At 44.2% G+C, this 21725-nt stretch overlaps 1 long non-coding RNA gene across 2 annotated transcripts in view; it reads left to right on the top strand.

Moving 5' to 3' along the window:
- The window catches only part of LOC140216107 (uncharacterized), a 291638-nt gene that overhangs the window by 203905 nt on the left and 66008 nt on the right, over window positions 1–21725 (top strand). For both annotated transcript variants that reach the window (XR_011892769.1, XR_011892768.1), the window contains one exon: window positions 582–690. This is a non-coding gene — a long non-coding RNA (uncharacterized lncRNA). The remainder of the gene's footprint in view (window positions 1–581; window positions 691–21725) is intronic.

Here is a 21725-nt window from a genome sequence, read left to right as displayed (position 1 = left end):
TCGAATGAGAATTAAGTGGTCAGGACGCGTCTGGTTGTACCTGTGTTCCTCAAGAGTAACGTACTCGAAAATGAGCGGTAATCTAACCGCACACTATGAAAAAAAAAAAAAAAAACCTTGCGGGACATCCGCCATAACGTTATCGTTGTATAGGTCACTTCGAACCGCTTTCTGACACGATGCGTGTTTTCGCGCTTTCAGTAATTATTCTTGGCGCTTCTCCTACTGACCATACAGTAAAGCTCTGCTGGGAAGTGAGCAATGAAGTTTAACTGTTCCTGGCTTGTGAATGCGCCAGAACAAGAGCCACGGTCTCTTGAATGTCACTGAGGATATCAGAGCTCACTACGCACAAGTACTATTCATCATAAGAGAAAATTTATTCTGCTACTTTCTAGCTTCTGAGTTTGCTCATTGCTTCGTTTTGTACAGTCAAACAGCCAAAACACAGAAACCAATCTGATGCGACCGTTGGTTTACTTGAGGAAACATGAATACAAGTTATCCACGTGCTGCACTTTATGCGCAAGGAGACAACATGGGCAACAAGATGCATAACTCAGCATATTATTTATGTGCAGGAAACGTTTAAACTGACCATTACCGATGGTTGCACATTTCAAGAGAAGAGGATCAGTGGTACCTCAGACGTTGAATGTGGCCATGAAAGAAAGAAAATAACGACTGCCGGTGAGTCCACTTTGGAACTTTGTTGTGATTTTTACTCAAAATAAAAGCTTCGTATAGTTCCCCTTACACTGATATGTGCGAGTCCATGTCATCAGTCTGTGAGATGAAAAAGTAAATTTCGTTAAAAAATGTCATAAACGTAAACAGGGTCCTTTGTTGCTTCTGTAAGCGACCCCAAGCTTACGCATCAATCTTGTAAACGTTTTCGCGAGGCTACGTGTATTTCTTTGTCTTTTGGGATATCAAAGCAAGACAAAGGCCCATTCTTTCAGCTGAAATATGCACAATACAGAAAGTTCCAGCTTACCTTTAAGTTTTGCAAAGCTGTTATGCAAACCACTGCGTTTTACGTTGCTGATCACCGGGCAAGTCCATCCATCACAGGAAATCTCTCGCGCATTTAAGGTGATGCGCTGGAAAAGCGCGTGTGTATATGGGTTCTTAGAATTTTCCTTTCCTGAAATACCCGGGAGCAGTCACTTAGACAAGTGCAAGTGAGCATCTTAACTTTGGCGGTTGTTTACGTTGAAAGCAGGTGCTTCAATGTCTTTATGTTTAAAGGAGGTCGATAAATATTACTCATAGAAGCGTCGATTCTCAAGAGCGATTTTTCTGCAACAATATCATGCACGCTGTTTGTTGTGTTGTGCTGACCGATTATAAAGCAATAAATGGTTATTCCCGAATTATTATTAATCATTTACATGATGTCCATAATTAAATTATGGTTTCCAGAGCTTTTTTTTTTAATATGAAAAATTAGGGATTTCATAGGCAGATGGCTTTTGCCGTGGTTCCCATTCATTAAGAATCTGCAAACTACCAGAGACGAAACCAGCTGAGGGAAACATTTGGCTGTGAAATAAAGGAAATGCTGGTCACATTTGTACTCCATCAATCTGTGCCTTGGTTGACGAGGTACTGTGGAGTACTTGTTGCGAGGGGCCTCTGCGCACCCAGAAAGTCGAAACGTGCTTTATTCTTTGGCTTCTTTCATATAAGCCTGAAAGTAAATATGCAAAAAATTAAGATTTAGGTTGAAAAATTAGGTCTACTAATGGACGATAAGTTCTTTACGCACAACACGATTCCAAATGAACGCTATAATACACAAGAAAATACATATACAATAAATATATGGTCTGATAGAAATGAATCTGAACCATAAGGCTGCGTGTTATAAGTGCAGGACAATTTCTTGGATTCATTTTCCTTCGCGAAATACTTTCTGCGCTCTAAGAAAGGAGTGTAATGAGTGCAGTGAGTGTATAACAGAATGGGACAAGCGGCTGTAGCATTAACAGATGTTTATAGAGCTGCAAGTGTTACTGTGCTGTGCGGTGACGGTATGCGGTGACAGTGACCGACTGTGATTGTATGTGTATGCTCCTTTCTTTCTTTACCTCTACTTTGCTATCACTTTAACTCCCCTCTCTCCCCAGCGTAGGCTAGGAAACCGGATATTCCCATCTGGTTAAACTCCCTGCCTTTCCCCTTTCTTCTGTCTCTCTTTCACACGTTCTAGTTTAGGGGTATATCATTGGCACGATGGCACAGAACAAAACACCACGTGAAAGATGCAATACAGACTTTAATCAGGATACCAGTGACCATGAAATTCAGCCCGGGTGGCAAACATGTAATGGAAAAATTAACGAGTTTCAATGCATGTCGTGCTTGTTTCATGTTGCGACCCATCTTTAGCACTGTAAATACGTCACAAAGTTCAAGCAGCGAACTGCCTCAGCTACACGCACCTTCCATCAAGCATCCTAGGACAATAATTAAAACGAGCACAGAACTTTCGATAGTGCGTTCACATCACGCTACTTGTTAATGTGCAATAACCTGGCGGAGTAGGTGGTGAATAATATATACCGCGAATTGAGTCAAATTCAAGCACGCAAGGAACGTGATTTATAGAATCTTACCGTATCTAAAGAAAAAAAAAAACCTTGCACGGTAGCCTCAAGAAATCTCTGCCCTATTATTTGCCGCACTGCTCGGTGAATAAAAGCCAAAATTACAGGTTTACACTAAAGAAACAATGCGCATCACTGCTTGGTAATGATTCGTAGCAAACATTCCACCAGAGGTATAAGCGGTCAAGTAAGAAAATGTTTGCTCAATTTTGTAAATTGCTTCTGCATCAATAATATACCTCAGTAAGGAAGAAATAAAGAAATGCCGAATGGGAGAACTGGAATTGTTCAGATTTACTGCCAGCGTCACGAAAGCGAGTTTTGGCAGCGCGCCTGCTCGCAAGGAAGAGTGTAAAAAACCGCCAGGTTTTTTCAATTTCACGGTCCGCGGTGCTGCCTCGATGCATTTGCTTTTTTATTCTTTGCTTACTCCCTGAAAACGAAGCGCATTTGAAAATAACTTTTTGTTTACAACAGGCCAACTTTTGTGCTGTTGCCGCAGACGCATAAGCCACTGTAGTACATTCACCCCCTTATAAAGTGTAGGCTCTTAACCTTGGCCACTTTTCTGACACTTAAATCGAAAATTAAAGCTAGATTAATGTTGGTGCCGGAGCAGCAGGTAGCAATGCAACATAAGAGACAGAATGTCAGCGATGTTGAGACAAAACACGAGCTCGAAACAGATGGCGGGAAATAATAGTGGTGGTCGATCGTATAGATTTTAGTTCCTTTCATTCCACGCAGTCCACAAATATTGCACATTTAGCCTTGGCCGCCGGGCTGTGTGGTATTTCAACATTCGCGCGCGTGCTTGATGTCGAAACTGAGACATTTATGGCTTGTAGCATCTGTGTAATAAAACGATATGTATAAGCCTGCGGAGATGTGTTGATCAAGGGAGGACATGCCAAACGAGATTATTCCCAGATAGGCTTAAGATAAGCAGGAGAGGAAGCGCTCGATGGGAAAACTAAAAAAAAAAAAAATATGGCGTTGCGAATGACTCTCGCGAAGCGCACGCATAAAATATCGTTTATTGGCGAGTAAAATGTTGTTCGAAGGCCACCCTCGAAGTATCAAGTGAATCGATGAGTTTACGGCGTTTTACCAAATATTATTACTCCATTCTTTGAAAGCTGTTGTGTCGGGTACTGGTTTTGGGCAGTCGGTAGTGTTTCATGACGGCAGGCTTAAGCGCAAACTTTTAACAAAATTTTATTGGGAAAAATGGTGATGGTTTATGCACAGACGATGTATCACGTGCGTCCGGTTGGCAAAAACATGAGAACAAGAAAATAACAACAAATCTGGAACGTTGGAAAGGTTGTAAATTTTGCGCTTCCGCTTCTCAATTCTACTGGTTTCGTTCGGTAGTTTGTACGCAAAGACCTAACGTCATAGAAAGCTGTTGTGTGTTGACAACTGTACAATTGACAGCAATATGTTGGCTGTTGTACAGATTAATTCTGGGGACTCAGCTGTACGCGATTTTCTTTTAGTTTTTACTGAATTATATTTAGATGTTGGCCACCTTAGGCGCAACCGGCTGTCCCTTTCCAAGTTAAATTAATATACATTAAAAATGAAATAATAAGCGAGCACTGAACGAGCGAAAATTAACAAGAATGAAAAATGACAAGTATTCCATTCTATGAAGATGGAACGGCAGCGAAAGCTGACGGCAGTCCAAGCTCTCAAGCGAAAAGCAAGGTGCTTTTGCTGCCATTCCATCTTCACAGAGTGGAATGGTTTTCATTTGTTCGTTCAGCATCGCGGGAACGTTATTCGTTGGCGGTCGTATCGCGGTGGCGCCGTTTACATTCTCGTAGCTCTTCCCTCCAGCGCTCTTTGTATGCATGTTGTTCTTCGGGTGTAAGAACTATACGTGTCCGCCCCATCGATAACGCAGCTGTTTTTAGCGCTGATACCTCTCCTGCTTGCATACTGCGATAACCTTGACGTCACGCTTTGTTTCACGGCGAGCGTTCTAATTTGCTCCGCATTTTGGCATCTGCGCCGACGCACTGCATCCGACGTGATCATGCACAAAGCAAACAACGAAACCCATTGTGTATGGGTTTGTTAGAAATCACTAAGTCCGTTTCTGTTGCCGGACGCCGAAAAAACTACAAAAGGTTAGTCATATACAGCTTTCGCTGTAAAAGTCAAACTTGAAATCAGATGACATAAAAGAGCTCGGCTATGGTGCTGAGCTGCTAAGCACGAGGTCGCGGGATTGAATTCCGACCGCATTTCGATGGGGGCGGCATGCGAAAACACCCGCTCACTTAGATTTCGGTGCATGTTAAAGAACCCCAGGTGGTCCAAATTTGCGGAGTCCCCATTACGGCGTGCCTCATAATCAAATCATGGTCTTGGCACGTAAAAGCCTAGAATTCATGTTTTTTTTTTTTTTTTTTATCAATGAGCTCACATAAGAGAGAACTTAGGACAGAGCATAACAGAATGTCATCTGGTGTAAATGCAGAAAAGACAGTTCACAAAATAGGTTCCATAAAGTAGAGTAGCATATGAAGCCAGCTCCTATCAGTGCAATAAAAGAAAAGTTCAAGATAGAGGTCACATAAAACACAATATAAGTAGACTCTGTTCAACAGTAAACTCGGCCTGATCTCGAAACTCCTTACTGTGTTGCTTTGTTTTTTCCATTGCCCTAATTACACGTAATTGAATACCTGCCATGCGATATAGCTTCAGTCACCGCGTTATTGTAAGATTTATTTATTTATTTATTTATTTATTTATTTATTTATTTATTTATTTACATACTCTCAAGGCTCGAGGGCACTACAGAGAGGAGTGGCGAGTAAATATGTAGTCGTTGGCAACCTTGAAATCGCTAGTGTCACAGATGGCAGCGATGGAGCCGGTACAGTTGTTCCAGCAGTCGTCGGTAGTGCGGGGTATAAATTATGTATAGTATAAATTATTATATAATGATTGAAAGTAAGAGTTGGAGCTGCGTGGCGGTACCCCTACCTTCATTTGAGGATCGATGCGAGGTGAAATGTAGGATGGGTGAAGGAACAACTAATCTTTAAGAACGGGATTAATGTGGTAAATCTTATGAAAGAGGCATAAGCGCATATACTTAGGGCGTACTGCAAGGTCTGGCAAACCGAGCGTCAGTTTCATTGATGATATGCTTGCATAACGTGCATAATTTGATAAAATGAAACGGGCGGCCCTGTTATGAAGTGATTCGAGAAGATTTGTGAGATTAGCTCGGCCAAGGTCCCAAATGGAGCAGCCGTATTCGAGCTTGGGACGTACCAATGTTTTATCAAGTTGTAACTTAACGTGAACAGTCGCACTAAAAAAATTGCGACGTAGGAAACCGAGCTTGCGGTTAGCGTTGGTAAATATGTATTGGAGATGTACGTTCTACGAGAGATTACCAGTGATGTGTATAACAAGATATTTGTAAGATACTACAGAGGCTAATGATGTGTTGAGGGTATAGTCGAGAGAAACAGGGCAAGAGGACGTCCGTGAGACACGCATGCTTTTACATTTATTAATATTAAAGGTCATTAAAGAATCCGAGCACCAAGATGATATGGCGGTAAGGTCGTTTTGCAGGGTAGCATGGTCAGAGGCGTTTGTGATGACGGGGTAAACTACGCAGTCATCGGCAAAAAGTTTTATAGAAGAAGTACCGAACTTGGGGAGGTCCCTAATAAAACTTAGAAACAGCAGCAGACCCAAAAGAGAGCCCTGAGGTACACCAGACTGCACAAAAGCGATGGAAGAGTCATGTCCGTTAGCAGATACTTATTGGAAGCGGTTAGAAAGGAAGAATTCAATCCAGCGTAAGATATTCGTATCGATATTAAGTTTAGGTAATTTAAGGAAAAGCAATTTGTGAGACGAGTTGAAAGCTTTCGCGAAATCCAAGAATATACAATCTATTATTACCCCTTTGTCTGCAGCATTAAATAAATCATTAGTAAAAACCAAGAGCTGGGTGTCACATGTAAAAATATCCCTAAAACCGTCCTGACAGTTATAGGATGCGAGTAAATTACATGTTCCATGGGCTTACATGGTACGCTGGTTAATGATATGGGCCTATAATTAAATGGAGAGTCAGCGGGACCTTGTTTATGCAGTGGAACCACCTTCCCTCCCTTCCAGTCATTAGGCAAGGTAGATGAGTCTAGTGACTGAGCAAAAATGGGCGTCAGTATTAAAGAAGAATACGTCACGGTGTTTTTAAGAAACTTGGGATTGAAATGATCAGTTCCTGCACAAGAATATATTTTTAGCTTTGTAACCAAACTAGTAATACCAACATAATCAAAAGAAACAGAGTTCAAACGGGATATCAGGGTAAGCGTGGGGTGATGTAGCAGGAAAGAATGACGCCAATACAGTGTTTAATACTTCGCAGCAGTCATCGGGGGCTATATTATAAATATTTTCATCGCACAATTCAATCGAAGGTGACTCCTTGTCACTGACTACATTCCAAAATTTCCGCGGGTTATCATGAAGAATTGAAAGCAGAGTAACTTGATAAAATTCGCTCTCAGAAAGTGCGATAGCTTGCTTGTATTCGCAGTCACCAGTGACATAGGCGCACCAACTCTCTGCATTATTGGCTTTCTTGGTGCGCCGAAACAGAATCTTCTTTCTATTTAGCAGACGTTTAAAGAGTGCATTGAACCATGGTGCCTGCGATTTAGAGGTAGCACGTGTAATTGGAATGAATCAATGAAAGACTTAAAGTGCTTCCTGCATAAATATGCCCCAATATTCTTCAGCGGTTCTTGAGTAGAAGTTACGAAAATAGTCAGGGGTAAACAATTCTAACGCTTGGTTAATAGAATGAAAATCAATTTTTGTACTCGCGAATTTGTTTGGACGATTTAAGAGAAGGAATAGAAACGCGCAAGTCAAACTGCATTATACAATGATCACTTAGACATGGCAGGTAAATTATAGTGGAAACAAGGTCGGGTGCTGCCGTGAGGATTAAATCCAAGATATTAGCAGAATGTAAAGTGCACCGAATTGGTTTAAGAGCGAGCTGCGTTAAGTTAAAGTCCAAACAAATATTGATGAAAGATGAGCACTCGGACGAAGAATTAACTACTGAGGGAAAATCAGTACACCAATCAATAGTATAGGTACGAGGGAAATCTTACGGTTAGACTACTGAGCGAATCATGAAAGTCTGAACAAAACGTGTTACATGAAGTGGGCGAGCGGTAACACATACAAAAAATGAAGTTCCTGTGCTCGGCGCGCATATGCGCGCATACTAATTCAAGAGGCCACGAAAGCGCTACGTTGCTGCAGATAATCCCGTCACGGACAGCTATCAGTACACCACCGCCAGTGCACGGATCACGATCATATCGAAACAATTTGTAACTACTTTGACATGCCAATATTTCGCGATCACTAATTTTACTCGAAAGTCATGTCGCGGTCAGCACCACAATATCAGCTTCACATATGTCGATAACTGTGGACAGCTGATCGCGCTTATTGCATACACTGCCTGTGTTGGAATAGAGGACGGAAACCGATCTTTCCATAGTTCCAGGGAGTGGCTATACCTTCGGTGTACGGAAATTGCTTGAACTGGTACTGGATATGTTAGTACTGTTGGCAGTCCTGCCATCGCAAGGATTCCTTCCACGTACTTGGCGGGCAACATGACAGGCAACATCTACATACTCCAGTTGACTTCGCAACCAAGACGTTAATGCAGAGTTGCTGTCTACGCCAGGGTGCCCTTCAGATGAAAGGAATAATGCATGTTTTTAACAAGCAATGACTCTAAGGCAAACCTCTGCTAGGTGATTGCCAAGCGAAATTTCTTGCCTTCGTGTGCGCCTTGTAATTAAAAAAGTATTATTCATTTTGTGCCTGTTACACAAAATCCTGCATTTGCGCAACTTTCTTCACGCGACTTCCTTCACGCATCAGTACACGCTCACAAAGTGAAGCCCGACATGAATCCTCGCTCGCTGTCGCCATTATACCTAAGGGTGCTACAAGAATAACTCCGTTGGCAGAAGCAAGAAAAACACGGGTTGCTGATCCGGTCTACAGCGCAAAGACGCGCTCTTGCGCAAATACGACGCAGTGGAGCGACCCTCTTTTACTTTTCTCGTGCGTAAGCTATTACACACGCAGCAGTTGACGATTCTCCGCCCACAACAAGGGTTAACGCTAGACCAGTTCGTCTCGTAATACGTGTTTCAGGGCTAGATGATAGCTCTTTCGTGTAAATGAATACATGATGTTTTATGAAATTTTATTGTATGCGAGTGTTGGTGTCTTAAGTAGGGGTTAGCCTGTTAGGGCAATACCAGCGTTGCTTCGTCTATATAAGCCTAATGTGCGTTTGTGGAACAGTTGATAAATTTACGACAAAAAAAAAAAAGAAAACTAGACGCAGTGTAAATCTTTTGCCTCATTTTCATAGCCAATTCATTATTACGCTTTGCCGCACATTCGAGCAACAAGGAGAGTCGAAGATAGATAACGTTGTCACCTTCGAAAACCAGCAGCACCGTCACATGTGCGAAGGACACTGAGCTCATGTGTTGGAAGGGAGCCACAAACGAAGAACTTTGCCGGTGGCAGAAAATGAGGAATAATGACCACGAAACGTAACTCGCGGCAGACGTGGTTGTATGATTGCAATAACGCTGCATTAAGGTAGTGGATAAATTATGTACCATTCGTCATCAACGCGTTCTCACTCGCATCCCCAGTGACACCGAAGAGAGAATGAATGTTTGATGGTTTATGGCGCAAGGGCCAAGTATGGCCAAAGAGCGCCACCGAAGAGGGGCACTGATCAAAGCCCGTTCATACATATCACGGCGAAGCACAAGGTAACTCCGTGCGTTACACTACGCAAAATAATAATAATAATAATAAATTCGCTTTGAGCACGCCTAAGGAAACCTAATTACGTTCAGTCTCTCTGAATGGAAGGGTATATGAAAAGCGCATGTTTAATTAATTTTGACAGAAGACGTGTTTGGTGGCGATAATGGTCGTCGACGCGGTTTCCTACGTATTGGTGTGCAACTTGCGCGTCCCAAGCTGATTTTTTCACAATAAAACATGTTTAGAGGAGAAACACGTTTCTGCAAATCAGTCGGTTTTACACTTTAGCACTTACATTAGAACTGTTTGTGTGTTATTTAATTAACTTTAACGCCCGAAAGCGATAGGGCGGTTTTGAACCACCATAGCGGCAGAATTCTAACTTATGTGATATTTTAGCCCGTGTTTAATCCCCCCAAAGCACAGAGCGTTCTTGCATTCTGCTCGCCCTCGCCCTCTCGTAAAGCTGCCGTGGAGTCTCGGACTCATGACGGCGACGAACCTCGCCCTCAGCAATAGAACGGCATAGTCACTAAGCCACACATGCCCGTAGAAACACAAACAACCATCATCCAACCGTGCCCTCCAATCCCCTTAATGGATCACCTAACCTTTACCAGTGACGCATATGCGAAAACTGTTCGAGGTATAAGGTAGCCTCACGCCGTTAGGTTAATGATTAGTCAGGTATCTACCCACGAGAGTAACGTTAAGCGAAAGAGAAATCACTGCATGAATACAACGTGGAGACCATATCATTAGTGGAATAAGCTTCCTTTGGTCTAATTTATATGCATCAACTGCAGGTAACTGACGGGCAGCGTGTAATAGTGACGGAAGAGGCTGGCAAGCTCATTTTAGCACCATATTCCAGGCTTGTAAGCTAGAGCACTAGAATACATTTTCAGCATTTAGTTTACGGTACGACAAAACGCAGTCTGAGCCGAGTTTTAGCGTTACGAGTGTTATAAACCTTAGGTTCCACCATAGCCTCCTATATGCTATAAAAAGTATATAGGAGGCTACGATCCCACACTTAGCGAGTAAGGCTTCTCCAATTATGAACTATCGTGCTGCGTTTACGAGCTTACGGGCTTCTATGTGCAAAAAGACAGCTGTAATTGCAGAATTTACATTTTGAAAAATGTTGTGAGCACTTAGCTTCTTGTGGTAACATTTCTTTTCAACAACGTCAGGAGAATAGATATCCATGACCAATTAGGCGCGCAGAATGAAGGGAGTACTAGAAAGGATACGTTACCTTCAAAGGAGCGTCTTTTCAAAGCAGACCTACATGAAGTAGCTGCTGCGGTAGTAGCCCCTTCAAAAACATTTAAAAAAAGTCGATATAACCTAACGATGAGCACATATAATCACAGGAATGCCCAGAAGGAAGACAGCGGTGAGTGAGAGCCTGCCAGAAGGAAGGGGCTGCATAAAGACCAGGAAAGCAAGGACAACAGAGCTGTTATCCTAGCGGATCCCGCGAGGGGGAAGCTTCGCTGCTGACGCACGATAGGAAGAAGAGAAATTACAACGTATACACTTGGGTCGCTAATCTCGTTTAAGCCCTTGCGCAGAAAAATAAGAGACGGGGCAGAGCGGCCTGCGTTGCCTCAATTAGGATTGTGTGAGCTGCCCTGACAGCTTGATGAATCATGAGGTAGGCTCCTTCTACAGATGCGGGTTTTGTCAATTTACGTTGACGTATCACAATTTTCCTTTTTGCCCTAAGTGTACTGGCTACGAATAAAATAAAGGAAACGTACGTCCCTCAAAATTTTCAAGTACGGTGTTTGTGCAACTTGACTTTGAATACTCCGATAGATTGCCTTAGTTTCCAGCAACGACTAAATTCGCAGTAATATTCCCCTTAGCACTTAGATCACGTGTTATATTTTTATTTCATGCTAATTTTTATAGCTTACCTGTGGCTTATAAAGTGTGGTGCAACGTCCAGGCTAGATTACTCGAGGATGCCGAAATTATATGGCAAGAATTAAACTAAATATTTAACACCATTCAGATTAAAAAAATTACTCATCAATTCAGAGCACATATTACAATTTAATAAATTTAACCTCCGAGACGGATAGGCATATCACCTTCGAATTTTGAGGCTCACACAACTTTCGAGATATGCATTTCCAAATTGTGCAACAGGATGCGTTTTGTCCAAATGCAAATGCAATATACAAATGCATTAAATCTGCACTGCACTCCTTAAGAAGGTGCTTCGTTCAAGACGTTAAACAGCAGTGCATTTATTCGCAAGTTTGGCGGCACTTATCCAAAAGTTGGTGCTGTTTTCAAAATTTGTTCCGAATAGAGAGAGAGTGAGAGAGAAAACAAGGGTAGGAAAGGCAGGGAGGTCAACCAGAACAGCATCCGGTTTGCTACCCTACACCGGGGGTGGGGGAAAGGGGAATAGAAAGAGGAAGAAAGGGAGAGAGTAAGCACTGAGTACGTGTGGGAGGGACACCATACACAAGGACACTGTAAACGGTCTGTTAAGCCCGTGCACTTCAAGTACCGCTCTAGTGCACGAATCGCTTTTCGAGCCAGTGACGGGTGTGGCCACGGTCCGAGTATCTTTGACTCGGTGAATGGTCTCGAGTCCAGTCGGCGTAAAGTTGCCCGCAGAGAGAGGCGTTGGACATCGTAGCGAGGGCAGGTACACAATAGGTGCTCGATGGTCTCCTCGCACCCACAGGAGTCGCACATCGGGCTCTCGGCCATTCCCATACGGTAGGAGTATGCGTTCGTGAACGCCACTCCCAGCCACAAGCGACACAACAAGGTTGCTTCGCCCCGGGAAAGGCTAGATGGCAGTTGTAGCCGTAGCGTGGGGTCCATTTTACGTAATCTGTAATTGAAGCCACTTGAAATCCAGAGATCTTGGGACTTGAGATCTTGAGAACGTACCGGCTTCAGTTCATGAGTGGTCACACATGCTTTAAAACGATCGTTTAAAAGCTTTAAAATCTACTTAACAGGCACATTTTTTTACATACAATTGACCGGGATTTTTCATGGAAATAAAAAAAAAATGAGGATGGGTGAGTATAGTTGTGGGTGCTTGCGCGCGTGTGCTCAATGTCTCATACTGACTACCTGAATTCAAAGGAAAATAGCTGTTCACGCATACAAACTCTACAGCAAAAAAGCGCGTTTTATTCAGCGCAAGTTGCTATGCTTATTTAAGTCATTTCTTTGGAACTGTGTCGAATCATCTTACAAACTGGCGCGCCATAGATCTGAAACAAGAGGTCTCAAAATTTTTGCAAGCTCTTAAATGCTCTCAGAAAGTGCAGCGGCTTACGTGATCTCAATTTTCAGTGTCTCTTTTCTCGTGACCTCACGCGACCAGACTTGACCGCTTGGAGTGTTCTACGGCATGCGAAAGTGTCGCCATGGAAGCAGCCTCGCGGAATCCCTATCAGCCTCAGCCTGTTGTTCTCTTTTAGGACAGCAAGGCGGTACTGCAACTATTCACTTCGTGTTTCTCCTTGGCAAGTCCATCCAGCGTACATTATATGTGGTTAAATAATTACAGAACGTCGGATTTACCGTCATTAGTAGGCATCTTGACATATCAGTGTAGCAGACAGCGAAGGCGCTGAGTCTTTCGCGCCAAACGTTGCAGTTCAGCCCAACGAAAAAGGCTCTCCAGGGCGCAAAAAGAGACTTGAAGCACGCATTCTTAAGCTACTTCCGTTCACTGTGGTCTTCATCGCACCAACCTCGTGTGATGAAGTCGCTCTCCTTTATAGCACCCGCACAGGGTCAGCGCAAACTCCAGCGCGGTGGCGCAACACAGGACTCGTCATCGTCCTGTGTGCATTTCACAGCTCCTGGTTCCATTGGCCGTTATTTGTTTGAGTGTCGTGAATTTGAGGCAGAGCGCAAAAGTATTAGCAGGTGGACTGTAGCGCAAGATGGCCTCACACATATAGAAGACAGGTGCTTCTGCTCCACCAATGAAGTTCATTCGGGACGCAGGGCTCTAGACTGTGAAGGGTGAACGGTGTGGGTCGACGTGGAATAGACCGAGCGCAGTCTTGCGGGTGGACCATTTTCCGGCATTTTCAAGGCTACGTAGGCCTGCCTTGGGCTAGTATACACTCCTCCTCCTCCTCCTCCTCCTCCTCCTCCTCCTCCTCCAGGGCGCGTCTTTTTCAGAGAGTGATATGTGACATAATGTATAGAAACGAACCGTCTTATTCATTCGTTGGCAGTAGAGACTTATGCTAAATTTTAAACCAAGCTCACCAGCCTTTAAAGGAAGAACCTTCGAAACACGTTCAGGAAATCTGGGCGCATCATGGCGCGCGCCATAATAAGAAGCAGGATTAAGAAAGAAGAAGAAAGAGAAAGCAGGTGTTTTGTCGGGAACATTCTTTAATGACGGAACTCAGGTGACAAAATTGCCGCCTCTGTTGTGCAAGGTGCATCGATGCGTCGTCCGTAAAGTCTGTGCTGGAGGCAAATCAGGGCAGGACACTCGTTTCCCTCGTTTGTGCAGATCGAAATTCTAGCTGAAACATCTAGCATCGGAAACATCTAGCTGTTCGAAAAATTCTCCCCTCCACGATTGCCCAGTCTCTATGGCTTTGTGTGGTTTAGCTCTGTCATATCGATGGGGGCGAAATGCAAAAGCTCTCTTCTACGTACTTAACAGTATGTGCAGGTAAAAGATTCCCAGTTGGTCAAAATTATCCGTAGTCAGCAACTACGACGTTCATCATATTCAAATAGTGGCTAGGGCATCCCGGAATTAAACAATTTATTTTAAGCAGCCTTTATGTTAGGCGGTCTGTTATGTAAATAAAGCCTATTATCTGATAGCGGTGCCGATGTCGGTGATTAAAGTGTCGGAGAGCTTTGTATACTAAATCATATCTCCGCTGCTGGCGCTAGGCACCGCTTGTTTTATCACGCTGATAAGAAAGTGGCTGGCGAAAGATGGAAGTACATAGAAAGACCCTATGCAATTCTTCAGAATAAACAAATATGATGCTCATAAAAAGTACCTTAGATGTATTGCTCACCGTTAAGCATGCTTATGCACGAAGTTCCAAAATCTAATTTGGCATCATCTTGTGAACGTACTTCCATGACGTCGAGACAAAGCCGACTAAATTCGAGAAATTGTGCGCCGACCAACCTTCCCTTTCTTGCCGGGGAGTCTACTTCCTACTTCCTTTAGTTTTATTTTCTAACTTCGTTGTTTTTTTGTTTTTGTTTTTTTGTTTGTTAATGAAGAGTGAGTTCAGGTCGGCGCCCCACGGGAGTCCTTTTGATCAGCTCAAAACGAGTGTTTTCAAGATTCCGTGAACAAACTCGAGTGCAAGAGAAAAAAAAAATAACGAAATGGCACAAGAATAACACGAAGACACGTGATAACTTGCTCTCGCTTGCCCGCTACCTCAAAGAGTTGTCGAAAAATTTGCCTGCAGCTCTCTCTAACAACACGTGCATTCACGCACGAAGCTTTTCCTTCTTTCTGTTTGTTATTCAGCGGCTTTTGTCTTCGTTTTATATGCTTGCTGTGTGTAAAATTATTTTCTGAGTGCGCGTCCACAGCGAAAATCAATTCTTTTCTAACCAGGCCGCCCCAGAAGCACCTTCAAAAAGATCCCTGAACCATCGAGGGAGCATTACGCGTTTGCTCGCTTCCCTCTCCGTGGACGACCACCGCTTGCTCTCATTATTTTCTTTGCATACAAGATAGAGAGGAAAAAAGATTTTTAAAAGAAGCGCGCTCGTATTGTAGGAGTTAATGCAGTTGAAAGGAATCGCGTTGGCGCAGATGTGGGCATCTCGAACCAAGCAAGGCCAAAATATATTCTTGCGCGACTCTATTTCGAAGAGAGCATTTCCGTATGCTTCCCAGGGTGCAGCTCGCTAGCGTCTCTGCGGCTGCATCGGGCGAATTCTGTTCAGGTGCAGGGTAGCAATTCCAAAACCTGGCAGGAACCGCATTCTCCTTCACTTAGGGCTTTTATTTTACTATCTCTCTCCCTCCCCCCCCCCGCCGTCTGCTGTTTACGACAACCTGTTAACTTTGTCGTGAGTGGGAAGGCTGGCCTCATCTGGACCTCCTGGTCGTCCTCTTTCGATTGGTGAAATCATTCCAGCAGATTTCAACGAAATAATGATTCCCGTCTCAATTCTGGGCTTCGCTTTAAATTTCGTCTTGAAACTGTAAAAGCGCACAAAGACGAGAACGAAGAGAGAAGACAGGACGAGGCGGTTACTCACAATGGAAAAACTTTATTGAAGGAAAACAAATATATCCACGCAAGAATCGGAGTAGGAGGGTTGCGCATGCGTGTCAAGGATCGCGGGTTAAAGCGTTCGAAGGGAACGTTATAAATTAAAGGAACCTGACCATCAAGAGAGGTAAATTGGTTATCATGTAGCAAGACCGAGGAGTGACTGTCGTAGTTATCTCCTCTTTGTGAAGAGCTCCGGTTACCTCGAATTAATGCACTCTTTAAGCTTATTAAACATCTGAGCAAGCATGGTAAAATGCTTCTGAATTCTGTTTAAACCTGTCATTACAGCGACTGATGAGTAAGCCGAAAGCCTACGACGTAAGTGTAATAACATCAGCGACTTCATCCATGCGCATGCCCAAAATATAAATGCTGTACAAAAGGCCCATGTTGCATAGCCCACGTGCACGCCGCATTACGCCATCAGTGTGAATCACTGACCCCGCACGTAATCATTAGCGAATTTGTGTTCAAAACCGGTACCGCGCGATTTTTTAGTTTTTCCTGGTTTTACGCTCGTTTCGGCCTCTTTTTACCCGGCAGCTCGCTCGAAACGCTTTATCTTGGAGCCATGATTTTGCACGGTCTATACAATCACAAGTATTGCCGCCGTTATATGGGCCGCTTTCTTTTCCCGTTAGTGCTGCCAAAGTGGATAAGCTTTGGGAACGAGCCGGCAGGAAATCGAGAGCGTTCATTAGGCATTGTATGGCCTCCTATTATACTGCAATTTGTGTAGCTCGTAATCCGCCATTCTAGGTCGTTTGTTCACCCGGCTTACGTGTAGAGATGTGGCTGAGGGGGGCAGCTGAAGGGGAGGGGCAGCGCTTACATTAACCTTTTGCGATCTACATCATTGTGTCCAGGCGTACGTCTATGGCTTCATAAAGACAGCTCTTCATGCGAGAGCTTTGCATTATTCACGATGGCGTTTCTGACTCAGTGCTATGAAAGAAAACTTTCAAGATATTTTTGAGACCATCTTTATTCTTTCGCGTCTGACCAGTTCTCGCCGAATAGGAAAGAAAGCAAAGACAGATTTAGTTATATAAGACGCATAACATAACAATGACGTCAGCAGTATGCGGCATGAATAATCATTTGCACGCACCATTTGATAACGAAGTAATAACATTAACCACCCTTGTTGAAAGGAACGCTAAGCATTAGCAGGAGCTTGATACTATTTCGCGGTGAGTGCTGTGGAAGCGAATGCTAGAGTTGCTAAATATCTACAGTGAGGGCATATGTACCCATACTACTAAACGAAGTGGCAAAAGCTGGCGAGAAGTTTATAGAACTGAGAAGAGATTTATTTGCGGCTCCTTATGCAAGGGCACAGCGACCGGGAACGGCGAGACAGCCCGAAGCACTGTCCAAAAAGACGTCAGCAATCAACAGCGTGAGCCGATCCGAGCCGCGCGTTGGCGATGCGGCTGTACCGCGAGACGCGTCTTCTTCTTCACAATCTCCCCCCGGACAAAAAGTGCCATCCTGCATGGTGCCTTAAGAATCGGGAGGCAGAGGGTCGTGGTAGGGCTTGAGACGCGAGACGTGGACAATGTCACGTCCACGCCGGCGCAAGTCGTCAGATGGTGACAGTGGCTCAATGAGAAAATTCACCGGGGATGTTCCAAAACGACTTCTTCTTGGGCAAGTTGGTGCTTAGATTTCCTAGGTATACTTTGTGGCGCAAAATACATTTCTGGAAAAGGGACAGAAGAAAGGGAGACAGTGAAGCGCCAAACTACCAACTGTTTAATGACAGCCTGAACAAACGTATAGAAGAAAATACAACTTCCGCTCATGCGCAGGGAGCCAAGGTGTGACAGAACAACGTGGTCATGATAACATACTTTGTATGAAGCACATTTCTGCGGAATATAATACGATAGATGTATCGCTGACACAATCAGACCCTTTCTTTTTAATATAAAACGCTTCCAACAACTCCCTTGCAGTTTGGTCCCTACTTCTGCCAAGAATCAATACTCGTTCAAAGCATGGTCTACAATGAGAGGCTTTACAGTGCGCAGGAAGATGCGCGTTCTCACTCTTGCCGATGCTATTAGCGTGCTCCCTCAGTCTGTCATTAATGCAACGTCCCGTTTGTACGACGTATGACTTGCCGCAATCTAGGGGTATTTCGTAGACCACGCCTTCAACGCAGTCCCTGAAATGTTTGGCGTGCTGCTTCTGGCAGCCCCGCGGCCCCTCGCGTGTGATCCGGGGGCACAATTGAGCTAACTTGTTGGGAGCGGAAAAGACAACCCGAATGCCATATCTGGTAGCAACCTTCTTGAGGTTATGGCTCACACGGTGCACATAAGGTACTATTTCTGGCTTTACTCGCTCCCTTTCCTTCGAGTGCGTTTTCCCACTCGCAGCGGTAGTTTTCAGCTTCTGTAGGAGGGACTCGACCACGGCATTTAAGACAGACTGAGGGTAGCCTGCTTTTTGAAGTCTCTCAAATTGATGGAAAAAACTCGCCTGCATTACATGCACACATGACTTGCGCAGAGCCGATTCCAGGCAAAGTAAGGCGATTCCACGCTTCACAGTCTTGACTGTGAAGCGTGGAATTGCCTTACTTTGGCGTACCCATCAGGCCCACGCCCAGGTTGGCGTACGCCTGGTGGGAGAATGATGCCTTGTCCGCATCTACCCGACCTTATCATCTACCCGACCCGCATCTACCCGACCCATATCTACTAATCCGATATGAAATATATAGGATCCCATATAAAAACTCCTGTTTCTCATATGCCATATCATGTCATTGGATATAGAAGTAATGGGAAATGCGTTTCCTTTCTTTTTTTTTCAGTGGAGAATACTTTACGTAAAAGTAATATGCTCTTTCGAAAAGAAATCACTCCCTCAAATGTCCGCACAAGCATACAAAATGTACCCCTATATTCCAAACAGGAAGTCCACTGCTTAAACTGTCAATGATATAGTTTTTTTTACATATATTCTGATTAATCAAAACGTTTATCTTCCAGCAGTTGCCAATACCTACGTATTCTAGAACACTATCAGAAAGTAAAATAATATTATGGTGTTTTATATGCCAAAACGACGATCTGATTGTGAGGCACGCCATAGTGGGGGACTCTGGAAATTTGGACAACCTGGGGTTCTTTAACGCACACCTAAATCTAAGTACACTGGTGCGCTTTCGCATTTCGCCCCCATCGAAATGCGGCCGCCGTGGCCGGGATTCGATCCTGCGACCTCGTACTTAGCAGCCCAACACCACTGCCACCAAGCAACCATGGCGGGTCCATCAGAAAGCATATGCCGTTTTCAATGCGAAGCGTGGTTTTTCTCGCGACCAACAACCAAGGGAAGGAGCTAATTGCTGCCACTATACGGGCCAGAAATCCAGAAACGGTGGAGGAAGTGGCCATCGTTCTCGGCATCGCCATATGCAAAGACACAGCAATCATCTTGAGCGACTCGCAAACGGCATGTAGAAATCTATGAAAAGGCCGAATTCCTGCCACAGCAGTGAAGATTCTGAAAGAAATAACAAGACGCCAAGAACTACCCGAAACCTACGTCGCATGGACCCCAGGCCACGAACACCTGGCAGGCAACGAAGCAGCACATGCTGTCGCCCGAGAGCATACCAGCCGGGATTTCCTGCCGCACGGTCTCCGGAAGGCGACCAGGGCGGAGGACATTCCCATTAACTACGCCGTAATATTGCACTATTACCGACTGGAAAGAAGACAATATCCTCTACCACATCCAAAATTAAGAAAGGAAGAAGCCACCGGCCTCCGCAGACTACAAACAAATACGTACGTCCATGGAATTATCATGCACCGAATGCACCCCACCAAATTCTCATACCTATGCCGATACTGTGATGTACCAGACACCCTCCAACACATGGTGTTGGTGTGCCCACACCACGAGAAAAACAGTCAAGATGATGCCTCAGAACCGCTACAAGCGATCGAAGAAACGTGGAAGGCAATGTTAAAGGCACAGAGCCTGGAAAATCAGCCAAGTTTGGTGGACCGGGCCCGGTCTACGGCATTAGCCAACAGCTTTCTGTACTGAGAGAACCGCCCACCTAGGGCTAAGAAAGAACACTTGCTCGCTGTTTCTTATAATAAACGCTCATTCCTCCGCTTGAGTGATATTGCAGTCACCATCTGTGCTAACATACCAGCAGAGATTGAGGAAAGCAGCCAATGAACAGGAAAATGCATTCTGAAGGCGCAAAGGTCCGAAACAAGAAAAGAAGGCTACATGCTGAAATATTATGTAGACCTGATTATTCTAAATATCACGGATCTTGCAGTTAATACAAATGAATTATATTATATCAAGAGTTGTGCGAGCAAAATAAAAAAAACGAAGACAGCATATCCAGAATGTTCGCGGAAAGAAATATTTGAAACACGGTAAATAGAGGGATGCAGGGGGCGAACATATCTCACTAGCTTTTTTTTTTTCTTTTTTTTTTGCATGACACGTGGCAAATAAATCAAGGTCACTCATCTTCGTTAATTTCTCATGAGCCGCTAAGGGTAAATCAAGTGCGGTAGTCATGGACGCTTCAAAAATGCGCGGCCACAGAGAGGCCAAATATAGCATAAGCGTATGGGAGTGCACTAGGGCATCAGTGACACAATACGCGTTATTTATGGCAGTGCGTGAGTTGACGGTCACCGTAAAGGGTGATCTCTTTTTCGCGAAAGAAGTCGGTCATATTTTTTTGCGTTCGTTTCTAATGTATCCGCACTGGCAAGTTGTAACTTTCTTTGAGCTACTGCGTTATCACCTCCATGTTTCGCATGCATGGGGCATGTTGCATGTTAGCACTGCAAGAATAATGTGCGTACCTTTTTCTCTATGTGTATCTTACGATGAATACCTTGGCATTACGAAACCGTTGTTGGCTCGGGCTCAGCGCCATTTCAAGCATAGCGGTTTGAGGTTTGCAAAGAAAGCATTCTAGCTCTGTTTTTGGTAGTACACTCTTAATTCCTGAACTTTTATCGGCTTGCTTCTCTTGAAGGAACTAACTAAATTGTGTGTTCGTGCGTCGCGTGCACCACTTACGGGATGTCATGGAATGACAAATACTAAAACTTTCCTGGCTATCTAGCTCATGATGAAGCTTTTCTTTACGTTTAAGAAGTTTTACAAATATGCTGCTGCTTTTTGCCTAGAATCAAGCATTATCTTCGACGCAGTGAAAGCATAGCTGGCAGAAAACTCGAAATCATCCTGTTGTACGGAGTGCGCTGTGTTTAGAGAACCTAGCTTAGCACGTAAAATCGGGAAGCATGTAGAGGCATTCGCGCTAACGGATGTGCAGTACGTGACACGAGACCAGGATATTAAGAGAGTCATAAAAGTAAATAAATCGCGCACAGCTGCCCAAATGGGAACTGCTGAGTCGTACGCAGAATCACTGAGCGTATCGTAATCACGCCGGGGCTCGGAAGTCAAAAACATAAAGACAAACTAAAATTATCTAAGCAGGGATGCCATAAATCAGCATCCGCTCGTAGCAGCTGGCACGGGTAACACATAAATGTATTCTCCCGAGGAGCGTTGCTCGAGCCAACGTGAGAATACGGAGAAAGAATAAATGTAGTAAGACTCAAAATATGAATAGAGAGCGCTCAAAAGGAAAGAAGATGAAGGTGATTTATGTTTTCCAGCCCGTGAGACAGCCGCCGCTCAGTGACACTTGCACACATACCCCCCCCCCCCCCCCCCCTCCGTCCCACACACACACTGACGCGCGTACGTGCGTGTACGTGCGTCCGTGTGTGTTTACATTGCTTACATTTCACTGAAGTAGAAAGCATCTTGTGAGTTACGTACGATAAGAGTTTAGTCTACGTAGGTTAATAACAGCCTTTGTAAATAATTACTTGTTCAAGCATTCCAGAGTTCCCTACTGCCCTCATCCCCAATGTTT

The sequence above is a fragment of the Dermacentor andersoni genome, chromosome 2 (assembly GCF_023375885.2).
Source record: "Dermacentor andersoni chromosome 2, qqDerAnde1_hic_scaffold, whole genome shotgun sequence".
NCBI lineage: Eukaryota > Metazoa > Arthropoda > Arachnida > Ixodida > Ixodidae > Dermacentor > Dermacentor andersoni.
The sequence above is the reverse complement of the archived record's forward strand: the minus strand, read 5'-3'. Positions and strand labels throughout refer to the sequence as shown.